The following is a 15,160-nucleotide window of genomic DNA, read 5'->3' as shown; positions in this document are numbered from 1 at the left end:
GGGATGTTGGTAAATCAGAAAATAGACTAGGATGAATGAATCTTAGACAAGTAGTTTAATTACATTATTTTTTGCAGAAATGTGCTATAAATGGTCAAACGACATGAAAAGAAGTTCAAGATCTTTAGATGTCAGAAGGAAATTTTATTTTTAGTAACTTAAAAAGGTTGGAATATATTAATTTAGATAATGATGTATATATATATATATATTTTTATAGATGAGGGTAAACGGGTTCAAATAAGTGGTGATGGAAGGACAACTGACTCTGGGTGGTGAACACACAATGTGATATATAGATAATCTATTACAGAATTATGCACTTGAAACCTATATGACTTTTACTAATCATTGTCACCCCAATAAACTTTAATTTAAAAATATCATATTTTTAATTAAGAACTATAATTGACTTTTTTTTCAAGCAGCCTATTCTGTTTTGTTGTTGTTGTATTTCAGCATTTTTAAATAGATTTTATTATTTTAGAGAAGTTCTAGATTCAGACCAAAATTGAGAGGAAGGTATATACGTTTCCCATGTACTGCTGCTACGACACAAGCACACACTTCCCCATTAACAGCATCCTCTACCAGAGTGGTACACTGTTTCTAATCAATGAAGCTACAATGAGACATTGTATTCACCCAAAGTCCATCGTTTTCACCGTAATTCACTTTTGATGTTGTACATGCTATGGGCTTAGACAAATGGATAATGACATGCAACCATCACTACAATATCATACAAAGTACTTTCATTTCCCCCCAAATTTTCTGTGCTCTGTCTATTCATCCCATTCCCCTCCCCTGGCAACTAATGCTCTTTGACTGTCTCCATAGTTTTGCCTTTTCCAGAGTGTCATATAGTTGGAATCATACATTAAACAGCTTTTCCAGATTGGCTTATTTTGCTTAGTAATATGAATTTAAGCTTCCTCCATTTTTTTTTTTTTTTTCTGTTTCTTGTAGTCACACATTTTTTTAAAAATTAGTTTCAGGTGTACAAAACAACACAATAGTTAGAGATTTACACCCCTCCATGTTTGTTTATGGCTTGACAGCTCATTTCTTTTTGGTTCTAAAAAGTATTTCATTGTCCTGTGAATGAAAAGAGGGCCATACAATAAACCTGACAAACTGGGGGTAGGGGGCCTATGGCAGGCCTGACAAGCTCAGTGACCAAAAGTAACCACACAGGACAGTCTGGTTACAAATTCCTAAAAGCCCGCAGCTTCCTTATCAAAGGTTAATCTGTACTTTAAGTGAGCTCTGTCCATTTTTCTTATGCATCTATGATAGCATATCTTTGAAATTCGGAGTAATTTTCTTACCCTTCAGAAGCACAACAGCTGGCACCAGAGCACAACATCAACAGAGCATGAGATCGCAGAACCCCTCATTGTTATCTTATCCTAGGCATACCATCTCTATGTGCTATAAATATTAACTATCCTGTACCCACCAATGCAAAAGAAGCATGTGTTTCTCCATTTTTCCTTTTATCCAATCTTAGAAATTTCCCCACTATGCTTTCTCCCATCTCCTTAATCTACAACCAATATATTTCATATACCTTCCTTACGTCTTCTGTTTTGATTCTAATGTGTAAAATCAGCTGCAAGACTTCCATTCTCTGGAGAATTTGAGACCTTGCTCCCCAGCATAATGTCATCAATTTGGCTCAAGAAAAACCCATAAAAATTTTCCATAGGTTTGGACATTTCTTGTGTCAACAATTTGAATGTCCCACTGTTTATTTATCCAGTCACCAACTGAAGGACATCTTGGTGGTTTCCAAGTTTGGGCAATTATGAATAAAGCTGATGGAAACATCCCTGTGAAGTTTTTTGTATGGACCTGAGTTTTTAACTGCTTCGGGTAAATACAAAGGAGCACAGTTGCTAAATCATGTGGTAACAATATGTTTACTTTTGTAAGAAAGGACCACATTTTCTCCCAAAGTGGCTGTACCATTTTGTATTCCTACAAATAATAATGAGAGTTCTTGTGGCTCCACATCTTCACTAGCATTTTGTTTTGACAGTGTTGTATATTTTGGTCATTCTGATAGGTTTATGGTGGCATCTTGTTGTTTTAGTTTGCATTTCCCTTAGGACATAGGAGATGAACCAGCTTTTCATATGCTTATTTTTCATCTGCATATCTTATTTGGTGAGGTGCCTGTTAAGATCTTTGGACCATTTGTTAATCAGGTTGTTTGTATTCTTATTGTTGAATTTTAAGAGTTCTTTTTTAATAACAGTCCTTTACCAGATGAATTTTTCACAAATAGTTTTTCCCAGTCCATGGCTTATCTTCTCATTCTCTTGGGAATGTCTCTTGTGTATATATACACACACACACTCAAAAAGAAAAAAAATAGTAATAATACTTACAATAATTTTAATGAAGTACTGCTTATCACTTATTTCTTTCATGGATTGTACCCTCGGCCTTGTAGATAAAAGGTCATCACCATAACCAAGATCATCTAGATTTTCTCCTATGTTATATTCTTGGATTTTTTGTAATTTTGCATTTTACATTTAAGTTTGTGATCCATTATGAGTTAAAGTTTGTGAAGGATATGAGGTCTGTATCTAGACTTTTTCTTTTTTCCTTTTTTCTTTTTTCTGCATCAAAATGTCCAGGTATTCCAGAAACTTTTGTTAAAAAGACTATCTTTGCTCCATTGTATCTCCTTTGCTCCTACATCAAAGATCATTTAACCATATTACTGTGGGTCTATTTCTGGGTTCTCTCGTCTGTACCATAGATCTATTGGTCTATTCTTTCATTACTACTACACTGTCTTGATTACTGTAGCTTTACAGTAAGTCTCAAAGTCAGGCACTGTTAGTCCTCTACTTGGCTCTTCTTCAATATTTTGTTGACTATTATCTCTACACGTCAACTGTAGAATCAGTTTGTTCATATCCACAGAATAACTTGCTAAAATTTTGACTGGGATCGCAGTGAATCTATAGATAAAGTTGGAAAGAATCAACATCTTGAAAATGTTGAGTCTTCCTATTGATGAACATGGAGTATCTTTCCATTGTTTAGTTCTTTGATTTCATTCATCAGGATTTTGTATTTTTCCTCATATAGAAGGTGTCCATACTTTGTTAAATTTATAACTAAGCATTTCATTTTGGGTGAATGCTAATGTAAATTGTACCATGTTTTTAAATTTCAAATTCCATGTGTTTATTGCTGGTAAATAGGGAAGGGATTGACTTTTGTATATAACTAAATCACAAAATGCCATCGCTGGTTTACAAAGAGCCAGGGAAGTAAATGCTGCAGACACTCAAAGAAATCTGTCTCTGCTATGACAACAAGTTCTGGAGAGGCATCCTTTTATATCTCCTCCCAGGCTACTTTCCTGTAATACTTAGTTATTGGCACTCTCATTTCTGTACTGAGCAAGTACCATCAGCAGGGGAACTTGGAGTCTGTATCGCCTTAAGCACACTTCTTCACCCACGCTGCTTCTGGCTCTATGCCACTCATCCTCCCAACCTTGACCCCACCTGCCTTGGAATCCAGCCTCTAACAGTTGGGTTGAATGAGCATCTCTTGCTGCTCACCCAGTCATAGGGGCTCCTCTTAGCATTATGTCATTTCTCTCCTCAGCAACCTTCAAAGGCGGACATCACTTCCCGCTTTGTACCAATATTGAAATGGAGGCTCAGAGCAGATTTCCTTCTTTCTTTATTCTCATACTAGACTTAACATACCTTTAGGATCACCTATAGCATTTTAATGCAATCATTTGTTTATCTGTCAATGATTCCCAATCTACTGGGTGGGAACATAGGCAAATGTGCATCAAAATGATTTGTTTCTAGTTTCTCACCATTAAAGATGATGTTAGCTGTAGGTTTTTGTAGTTCTTTATCAAGTTGAATAAGTTCCCCTCTACCTTGGTTTACTGATTTCATTGCTTCTTAATCAAAGGAAAAAACGTGGATATACTCAGAAGTATTCTTACAATATACAATTATTAAAATAAATATTACAAATAAAAAACATCAACAATAAATATTTATTTCTCGTTATACACATCATGGTTTTTCTTTTGATTCTAATCATTTTATTGCACAGTAGTGATGCAGAGGTGTGAAGTTTGATACATACAATAAATGCAGTTTGTCTGTCTTAGTTTCCCAGCAGAGTCCTCTGTCTCTTATTAATCTTATGCTTGTAATTATAACTGTTACTATATGCCATGTCCACTTTTTGCCCTCATAATGTTTCGTACTTATTTGTGTTTCTGCAATTTTGAGAATGGTTTGAAAATGGTTATCTTTTAATATCATTTTCTTATTCAAGTAGTACAACAAGCCTAGACTTGTTTAGAACCCTCATAAAGGACGATGTAAATAAAAGTACATTACATAGCTAATTAGACATTCAAGTTTTAAATTTAAATTTCTATTTTTGTTTCAAAGTTTCAGTTTTACATTAAGACCTAAAAATAAGATTACCAAGTAATTATTTCTATACACTTTCCACATGTTAAATAGATTACTGCAGAAATATTATTTTAAAAAGCATTGCAACACATGAAGATTAAACTCCTGTTTAATCAATGAGTGCCATTATAGGCAATGAACAATAAAATTTGACAGTTTAGTGGGATGTATAGCTTTCAAATGATATCCTCCATATGCAGTGTGGCATTTAAACTAGCCTGTGAGGTACAATATGATCTCAGGGAATCATACTGTCTGGCTTGTTAAATCATTCTAAGTTAATTTTGTATTGGGCTAAAATTAGAGGAAGCTAACTATTTCAGAATTGCGATAGTCAGACATCTGTAAAACGTAAAAATTTATTTTAAAGTCTTGATAAGTATAAATATATGTTTCCCTAGTTGGGGAAAATGGCAAGACAGCGTTTGTTGGAGCACTACAATTACTACATCCTATGCTACATAGATATTCTCTTGCATTATCTAACTTAATTTAACCAGCACCTTTTGGCAAGAAAAAAATTATCTCTCATATTTACAAATGATGTTACTGAGGTAAGCATTTAAAAAATGCCATCCCTACCTTATTATTTGCTGTAGTACTATATATGGAAGTCAAATGCATTTATCACAAGGCTTCATTGCCCCCTTTGATGATTATTTACATATTTTGTTGCCTGTTGGACAACGTAATATTTTTATAATTGACCTAATTTTTTAAGATGCCTAATGGAACAAACATTGTAGTATCTGGGAAATTGGCTGGTCAGCCTTTTGTAGGTTGTGAAGTCTTTCACATATGAAAGTATCCTACACATAGTTTGGATTATATGAATGAATATAAATGATTCATCACACTCTATTATGTTCTGTCTTTTAAAATTAAAGTAAAAACAAATAAAATGACAATAAAGTTGCTAAAAGTTATAAAATTATGGTAAACAAAACAGGAGAAGGATCGCATGACAAATTTTAATTTAATTGGACTATGGTAATTGGATATAGAGTAGTAAGAGATGCACCAGGCAGTGGAAAAGGTAGTCAGGGATGTTTCTAAGTCATCATGCACCTTAGAGAAAAAGCTAATTTTATCTGCAGAAAACCAGAGTGTCTGAGCACTCAAGGATGCCAACGAAGCATGACTAAGGGGAACAGGAATAAAATACAGAGCTAAATCCAAAGGAACTAACTGAAATTTTTCCTATGAAGAGTTTGCTTTCCTATATCTCAGATTCACAGACTGTATGGTATTCCAGGATTAACCTCCGAGCAACATAATTTAGAGTTCATCCTTGGAGAAAATGAAGGTTCCAAGGAAAAGTGATGCGAGTGAGGGCATCAGGACTTCCCTCTTTAACCCTTGCTCCTGGATCTACCCATTAAGTCAAAGACGAACACGAAACAGGTATACTTGCATACTTAGGGCTGCCCATCAGCTTTTTATGTCTTCATGCTTACATATGAATGGAGAACAAAATGTCTCTTAACACTCTATTTAAGTTATCGCCATGAAAAACTCCTCCAGAACACAGATAATTAAAGTGACAAAAAAGAATGGAGAACAAAAATAAATGATTGAAGACATTCTAGTTTGTATGTTCAGAAAAATGTAAGAGACACTGCATCCATAACAAAATAACAAAGAACTAATTAGGGAATAAATCAGATTTAGAAAATCATAAATAAACTTCCAAAATAAAATAAAATAAAAAATTGCAAGGAGTTTGGAAAACATAATCAAGGAAAGCTCTCCAAAAGTTAAATAAATGTCAGAGAAACCAGAAGTTATAAAAGATAAAATATATACAGTATCTTTATATGATGCTATCTACCTGAATAAAAGGCTTCGAGAGAGATAAAAAGTCAGAAAATTACCCACCCTTTCTACTACCAGAAAGCAATACATTTCTCAAAAGTTGCAGTTCACAAGGGTCCACTGAGTATCTAGTAAACAAATGAAAAATAAAACCAGCAAAGCATATGACTGAAAATTTTGAAAAAGGTCACCCTAAAGGAAAGAAACTAAAACTTTCAGAGAAGAAAAATAATTTAGAAAGTTTAACAGTACAATAAAGAAATGCAAGGATGTATAAAATCTGTACCTCCCACAACTTTTTGGAAATTATCCAAACATGCTTTGTTACAAACATTACAAACATGGGAGAAAACTTCCCCCCCACACCAAAAAAAAAAAAAGAAAACACAGGATATGGAAAAGAGTTTAACCTAATAAGTAGCTTGTTTAAAGCAACACAGCTAATTGAGACTCAGAGCTGGGCTTTGAACCTGACAGCTGGCTCCGTAACCTTCAAGCTGAGATGCCTCTTACAGAAATGGCCAGCAGCTACCTGTGCCAGGCACTGTGTGAAGAGCTCTCCATCTGTCATTAACCCAATCATCTTCACAGAAACCCTAGAGGCAGGTATGATCATCACCCAATTGTTGTTGAGGAAACTGAGGCCCAGGGAACTTAAGCAGCCTTTGAAAGTTCACACAGGTAAATAAATGGCAGAGCTGGAACCTAAACCCTGGCCGGTGGCACCAGAGCCTGGGCCCCTTGATCTCTACCTCTTAGGTGTTCCTAAGTTTGGCAGAATTTGGACTGAGGCAAGCTTTCACTGTGGTTCAGATCATTTGGAATGGAAAGTATCTCTCTCTCTCTTTTTTTTCCCTGTCAAACCTCAAAGTTTGATGGTAAGGGTGTTGCATTGTGGAGGACACACAGGAGAAAGACATTATTTTATGGTTAGCTCAAGATAACTGATACTGTTACTTGGGTGAAACAGAAGACTGACCTCATAATTTATTTAAAAGCATGGAAGTGAAGAGAAAAAAAGACAAGCATGTGAATAGAAATAGTAAGAAAGAGTGTGTAAACTATTGGCAGATAGACTATAAAAGGTATTTCGAGTGTGCCCACTCTAGAGATATTTAGAAAAGAGTGTATACAAGCTGGGTGAGCAGCAATGGGACACCTTTCTATGACAGGACTGCTAGTCCTTCCCTTTTCATCCACATTGATGTAGACACACGCTAAGTATCTTACTGTGTTTTTCAAAGTTTCAAACGCTAAATGTTATATCAATTAACAAGTAGAATTGTGATGATGGTGGATAGGTAATTCCTCTCTCTCACTCTCTCTCTCTCTCTCTCTCTCTCTCTCTCATACACATACACACATTCTCTCTGAGGAAATCTGAAAAGCTGGCATATATATATATGTATATATATATATCAATTTTTTTGTGTATATGTGTGTATATATATGCATGTGTGTATATATATGCATATGTGTGTGTGTGTGTGTATATATATATATATATATATATATATATATATATATATATTACAATCTACCAGAAATTATCAAAGAGCTAACAAGGCAGTGAAGAATTATGGAACAAGATCCAGAACGTGTGCTTTGCATTCATAAACAATGTGGTACAATATTAATATGTAGTTTAATAAGTTACATGGAGTTGGAAACTACATTTATTTTCTACTTAAGGTCAACAATATTCACTTTTGACCTTTTAGGGTTTTCATTTTCCTCATTTTATGTAGCAAGTGCATAAGCTGTTGATTTCCACTCATTCTGTATATAATTTTAAAAGCTGTTTCTAAAATTGAGAGAGGCTCAATTGATTAGAAAATTATTTAGGCACATTCAAGAGGTTTTCATTTGCTTTCTTTAAATATATCCACTGTAATAATGTGCCCTCCTTAGATTTGCATATTAGACAATTTTGAATCATAGGAAGATGTATTCAAAATCAAAGAAGAAATGAAAAAGAAAATATATTGCATACTTCAGTGATCTCCATCTATTTTCAGAGAACCACTTTCACTATTATTTTGAGAAATACAGCCACCCACATGCTCCTGGACATCAGGCGCAGGGCACTTGGGCCAGACCATTGGTTCATGTGTGGGCAATCTTCCAGTTGAGGCAATCAGAATCTTTCCCAGTTTGGATCCTAGTAAGATTCCAACTCAACATTTTTGCTGTTTTTAAGCAACAGAATGTAAAGATGTGCCTTTTGACTGCTATATTTTGATTTGTGGCTTGGAAACAAAGTTGGGGTGGCTGCATGAAAGAATGAAACAAATGCTCAGAAAGAAGTGGAATAGGAAAAAGGAGAGAATTCAGATAGTGACTGACTCCTTGATTCCAATTTTTCTAACTAGTCCTTGGGGCTTTGATTATGCAAGATATTTTGGTACGTCATCAATATCTGTGCTTTTTCTTAAGCTAAATTCATTTGGATTATATGTGTGCAGTCCTGACAGAGTTATGTATTTCAAAATTTTAGACAAGACAGCACTATCCCACTATATCCTAGATCTTAACCATAGGCAGCATTGAATACTACAGATGTTTTTCTGTAATGAAAGTTCTTCAGAATGGACAGTCTTCCCCCTAAGTCTCACAAGTACAATATGGCATAGTAAGTTTAATTAGCTTAAAAGAGGAAATTAATGAACCTTTATACTTAATATTATTAATATTTCCCTTTAGTATCTTTGTAGAGCGAGTGCATGCTAACTTGTATTCTGTTTCTTTAGTCACAGGTCGTTTTGTTATATTTAAAGAAATGAGCAAAATATACACAGTCCATAAAATAATTAAAAATAGTCATGATGTTTCAGTCCCTGACTATTGGCTTCTAATGTTCCAAATTACAAAACCAGAGATGAAATGTCAAAGGGATATGACCAATTATCTATGACATTTCATTTGTAGTTAAGCCTGTAAATTGTTCATGATGAAGTCTTGAAAAGGATACTTAAATGTCAAATATTAGAGTTCTGAGTTCTATATTAACTTCTACTTTTGTTATCTTTCCACCATTTAACATTATCAAAGTACATTTGACTCTTTATACTTTTAATTCATGTTTGCATATAGAACAGAGACTAGTTCATGTGGTCATAATTGACCAAAAAAAGTTAAAATGAATATATTATTTGATAACATTGACCATACTTTAAGTCTTCCAATCCCACTGTTGAGGAAAAGATGAAGTGATCGACTATATTTCAAAATATATAATGAAATGAATTGTAGATTTGTACTGTTAATCACAGGTGAATTGGAATCTGACTTTTTCACTTGTGCCTGTAATTTTAAGCATTTATCATGGAAGTCTGACATTTCACTTGATATCAGATAAAATATGGTAAAATTAATTGCTACTCACATATTAAATATCTTTGACAATTATCATCTGATGTGTGTCCCAAATTGGCATGTCTTGCTAGTTTTGGACAATTGAAAGTTATTCTTCTTTTAAGAGTCGTGCTGTTAAGAATATCCTAAGTTAAAGTATAGGGAGGTTTATAATGTTCTAGAATGAAAGTCTCAGTTTTACGTTTTGACACCTTGCTAAGTTTACTGTAAACATTTAATTAAAAATCAATCAGAATCCTACTGTGGAGAGTATTAAACAAAAGGATTTGCTAGTATACGTGGGATAATAAAGAATATGGGAATATAATATATGTTAAAGGGACATTTCAATTCAGTGGTTAAGATTGTTTTTCCAGTTAACAATGTTTGCATAATAGACTTTCCACCTGAAAAACAAATAAAGCTTATTTTACCAACTATACAGGATGATTTCAAAATGAATCATGTTCTAAATATAGAAAAAAATATGAGAAGAATCCTTAGAATTCAGTAGTCATTTTTAAGCAAGACAGGAAAACCAGAAGTTTTAAAGAGGTAGAATGACAAACTAAACAGCGTAAATATTAGAAATTTTAGCATATTAAAGTCCATTCCAAGTAAAGTCAAAAATCAAATGATAGATGGCAGAAAGTATTTGATTCACATGGTAGAGGTAAGAAAAGCATGGACTCACCAGGATAAAAAGAAACCCTTCAAATTAAAAAGAATGCATCCAATAAGATAAAGAAAAACCTGGAAAATTGTTACTGCCATGAAACAGAATCTATAAGCTTCAATTTCAAAATTAACATCTAAAGTGTCCAATATTTTAAAAATGCAGATATAAAATATAGACAGGCATATATATGTCTTAGTAGATTTTGTAATTTTCTTAAAGATCTCAGATTTCACTGCCTTTTTTTTCTCTCTCTCTCTCATCTTTTCTTTCTTTCTTTTTTTTTTCTTCCCCTCATTTTCAGCTATCTACTTCAGCATTGGAAATTCCCTTGTTTAAGCAGCAAAGCAGAATATTAACTGACCTATGTTAATTCTTTTACAATTGCTCATTCAACTAAAGAACAAATTATGGTTTTGTTTTTTTTTGTATTAAATTATATAGTCAACAGAAACTGAGGTGATTTATTTTAAATATCAACATGAGTCTGCATTATAATAGTTCACACAACAGTAAATTATTATTTTTAATCAAGTATCAAACTATTGGAACTAAAATATCTGCTAGGAATTTGAATTTATGAAAGCCTCTGTCATTGTCCTTCTGGAGACTCTCATATGTGGCCAAATCAGAAACACCTTTCTCCTAGTAGGAACTGTGTCAAATGCAAGGGAACTTTTAGCTTTCCCTTATCCCTATTTCCTTAATTTCTTCTTCCAGGTCTGCTCCACTCTGAGTGAGGGATGGGGTCAATGAGCTTGTTTAGGCTTCACTACCACAACCCCCCCCCCACACACACACACACATTTACCATTTTCCTCAGAATTACACTGCACTTTCTCATTGATTTGTTCTAAATTCTGTTTATGGACATGTTATTTAATATATTTGCAATCTTTAAATAAGTAGTATTGACACATATTTTTATCTTGAATATCTTTGGGTGATTTAGTATTGGATTAGCAATTTTTAAAACATGTAGCAAGTTTCTCTAAATTAAGAATTTACATGGCTTTATAGAAATCCTTGTGAATTTGAAAAAAAAAATATATATATATATAAGTGTTTAAAAAATATATTGATGACACGTTACTGTAGGAAAAGTGCAAAAGATGCATTAGTAGTTTTTGTTACTTTCTTAAATTTCTTTAGAAATGTTATTATCAGTTCTACTTCGTGGAGTTTTTTTTTATTTTTTATTTTTTTAACAATATTCCCAAAATATCATCAATCACATTAGCAACTTCAAACATATACCTTGAATCTGGCCTAAGATTCTCTGGCCTTTTTAATTGCTTATATTTCTTATACCTACGTCTATCTCCTTCTTTTTGTTTCTGCTTAAAAAAAAATGTTCTATTATTTCTGAGGCATTTGTAAAACATTGGATAGGATTCCAATGCTATTGCTGTCAGAGACCAAAAAAAAAGGAGGAAGGAAGGAAGGAAGGAAGGAAGGAAGGAAGGAAGGAAGGAAGGAAGGAAGGAAGAGAGAAGAGAAGAGAAGAGAAGAGAAGAGAAGAGAAGAGAAGGAAGAAGAGAAGAGAAGAGAAGAGAAGAGAAGAGAAGAGAAGAAAAGAAAAGAAAAGAAAAGAAAAGGAAAGGAAAGGAAAGGAAAGGAAAGGAAAGGAAAGGAAAGGAAAGGAAAGGAAAGAAAAGAAAGAGAAAGAAAAAAATACTTCAGGAGGTAGATAAGACCAATGCTGAATTATTATTTATTTATTTTTAATTAGTTTCCAGTGTACCAAGCAACATAATAGACATTTAAACCCCTCATAAAGTGATAATCCACCACCCAAGCTACTACCCCTCTGACGTCTTGCATAGCTGTTACAATACCATTGGCTATCTTCCCTATGCTGTATTCCACATCCCATGACTACATATTTAGTTATAGTTGACATTTGATATTATTCTACTTCAGCTTCAGCGCACTGTGAGTCAGGCATCTATCTACACAGTCTATGAAGTGGTCCCCCTGATAAATCCTGTGCCCATCTGGCACCTTACATGATCTTTACAACATTGTTGATTATATTCCCCATTCTGTATTAACTACCAATTTGTATTTCTTAATTCCTTCACCTTTTTCACCCTGTCCCCATATCTGGCACCCATCTGGCACCATATCTAGTTATTACATATCATTGACTGTATTCCTTATGCTATACCCTACATTCCCATAACTACTGTATAACAACCAATTTGTTCTTCTTAATCCCTTCCCCTTTCACCTTTCCTTAAAACCCCCCAACCCCCATCTTAAAGAAGTCCCTCTAAGATTCCTTGCAATACTGGTTTGGTGGTGATGAACTCCTTCCACTTTTTCTTGTCTGGTAAGCTCTGATGCTGAATCAGTTTACTTTACAACTTTAATGATGTTTCTTGAGCCAATCAAATAGGCATATATTTTCCAATAGTAAAACCATCCCTATACCCTCCAAACACACACATGCACTTTATGTTTCTATAAGATTTTTTTTAATCATTGGTGGAGTTTTGTGTGATTTTTATCTATTTCCAAATTTCATGATATGCTTCAGGAAAGGTGATTAACATAGTTTCAGATATATTTGCTTTTGTCCCTTTCTTATTCAGTCAATAAAAGTCTTCATTCTCTTTAGTGAGAAGCACGAGGAGGGATGGGTTACAGAAAGGGGTCGTTGAAATGCTGACCCAAAACAAGGCTGTATAGACTGTGAAACCTGAAGGGCAGTGTAAATATGAAGTATTTGAATAAGGCTGATGGGTTTTAGAGGGGTAGGGTATATAAGCAAGATTAGTGCTAAAGGGAAGCTAAAGAAAGTTTGAAATTATAAAAGTAAAGCAGTTTCAAGAGCCAAAGTATTTCTGGGTGTGGAAATGCTCTGCATCTTAGAAGGTAAATGAGAGATGATATTGCAGAAAAAGGCCCTGCACACAGACCAAAGGACCAGAACATTCATTTTTAACTTCACAGCTCCAGCAGGTTCATAAAGAGGAAAAATAGGCAAATTTATTCACCGTTTTATCTTCTGATATCTTTATCTTCTTAATTCCCTAAAGAAGTATTTCTGACCATAGTGTGGGCATGTTGTGAAAGAATTACTCATTAAGTCCTAATCAGCTATTAACATCTTGGTGTGGTTATATGTTTAGAGCTAAATTCCCAAAGGGTTTTAGGGAAAGGCTAAGCATCAGTCTGTATCATCATATGAGTTGGTCTGGAACAATTTCAGTTTCTAATATTCTTTGAGCCTGATCTGCCATAGGTCAATTTTCTCACTCACTTTCCTCTATAGAAGAGGTAAAATTAGGCAGCTATAACTTTCTGGTCCAGAAGGAGACAAATGAACCTTTTTTTTTATTTTAAACCATTTCCCTAGGACATCTTTTTTAATGTAGCTAGATCAAACTAACAAGCAGTGAAATTTTAAATGCTTTCATGCACATCAACTACTCTGTGGTCACTGGGGTCTTCTCTACATTAGTTTGAATACATTAATCTGTTTCAGTTCTTGCCTGGTGCAGCTGAAATCCCACTCACGTCAGTGTACTCTTACATTTTATTAGTAGGGCAGTGTACATGCAAAGGCATGCATCTGTACTATTCAATTCACAGATAAAAATGACTCTCAGCCATTTAAAGTTTTGGATGTTTTGAGAAGATAACACTTTCTAAAACAACAATTGTTTGATTATTTGTAAACACATTGAACAGACATCAAGAGAAGGGATTAGTTTAGTTTCCTGTACCTAAATTTATAGCTCGGAAAGGAATTCATAATCTTTAAAGAGGAACGTTTTCATCTAAAGTGGGTCAGAAGAAATTCATATGTGCTCATGTAAAGTTCATAGGGAAATATTTCTCTGAGTTTTCTACAAACAAAAAAGATAGTGTAAAAATAAATACAGAGTATATTATGTTTTTAACTTCCTTAAATTTGTTCATTCTTTATTACAAGCAGTAAATACATGTACAAATTTGAACTAACAAATTTAATTCCAGCTGACTTTATAGTTTTTATACTTGAAAGATTATAGGTTAAATTGAATCTAAGCAACATTTTAACACCCTGTCAATCATATCTATCTTTAATTTAACACCTCAGAGTAATTTGACATTGAGAAGTAAGAAAATTGATTGTATAGTTGAGTCAATAAATTTTAATTATTTTTATCTTGAGCAATTGTTAACACCAAGTGAAGTACAAAATACCTTGGGAAGGCATTATTCATTTTTCCACATAACTCTGCCAGTTTACTAAGGACTCCAAATCTGTACCATGTGATAATCATTTCCCAGCTCACCCTAATTAAGTTAGTGGCTTTTGACAGGTAGAGCAAATGGTGCTATACTGGAAAGCAACTGCTTTGGTGTGGGGGAAAAGAAAAATCCATAAAAAGAAAACTAGATTGCACCAAAGCCTCAATAAGAACCAATAAATACAAAACATAAGGAATTGCAGAATGCACAGTTAAATATGATTGTCATGTTCCTCATAAAATGTTTCTGAATAGGATAAGGTTTCTGATGTAGAGGAGGAAATGAGTCCTCAAGTAAGCTTGGTGCCTTGTATTAATATTTTGAAACAACTTATATAGAGGATAGATTATAGAATTGTACACTTGAAACATATATAATTTAACTAACCAATGTCACCCCAACAAAATAAATAAACAAACAAATAAATAAAATACAGATTTAGAAAACTACGCAAATAAATGTTAAGTTTCATTAATAACCAAAAGTAAAACACCCTTTTTATAACCTCTTTCTGTCACAGGCACACAGATTAAGAAATAAAACTTTGAGAGCAATTTCACTCTTCCATGTAGCGATCCTAATCATAAAT

This window comes from Rhinolophus sinicus, linkage group LG07, assembly GCF_036562045.2.
Source record: "Rhinolophus sinicus isolate RSC01 linkage group LG07, ASM3656204v1, whole genome shotgun sequence".
Lineage (NCBI taxonomy): Eukaryota > Metazoa > Chordata > Mammalia > Chiroptera > Rhinolophidae > Rhinolophus > Rhinolophus sinicus.
Note: the sequence above shows the minus strand (reverse complement) of the source record.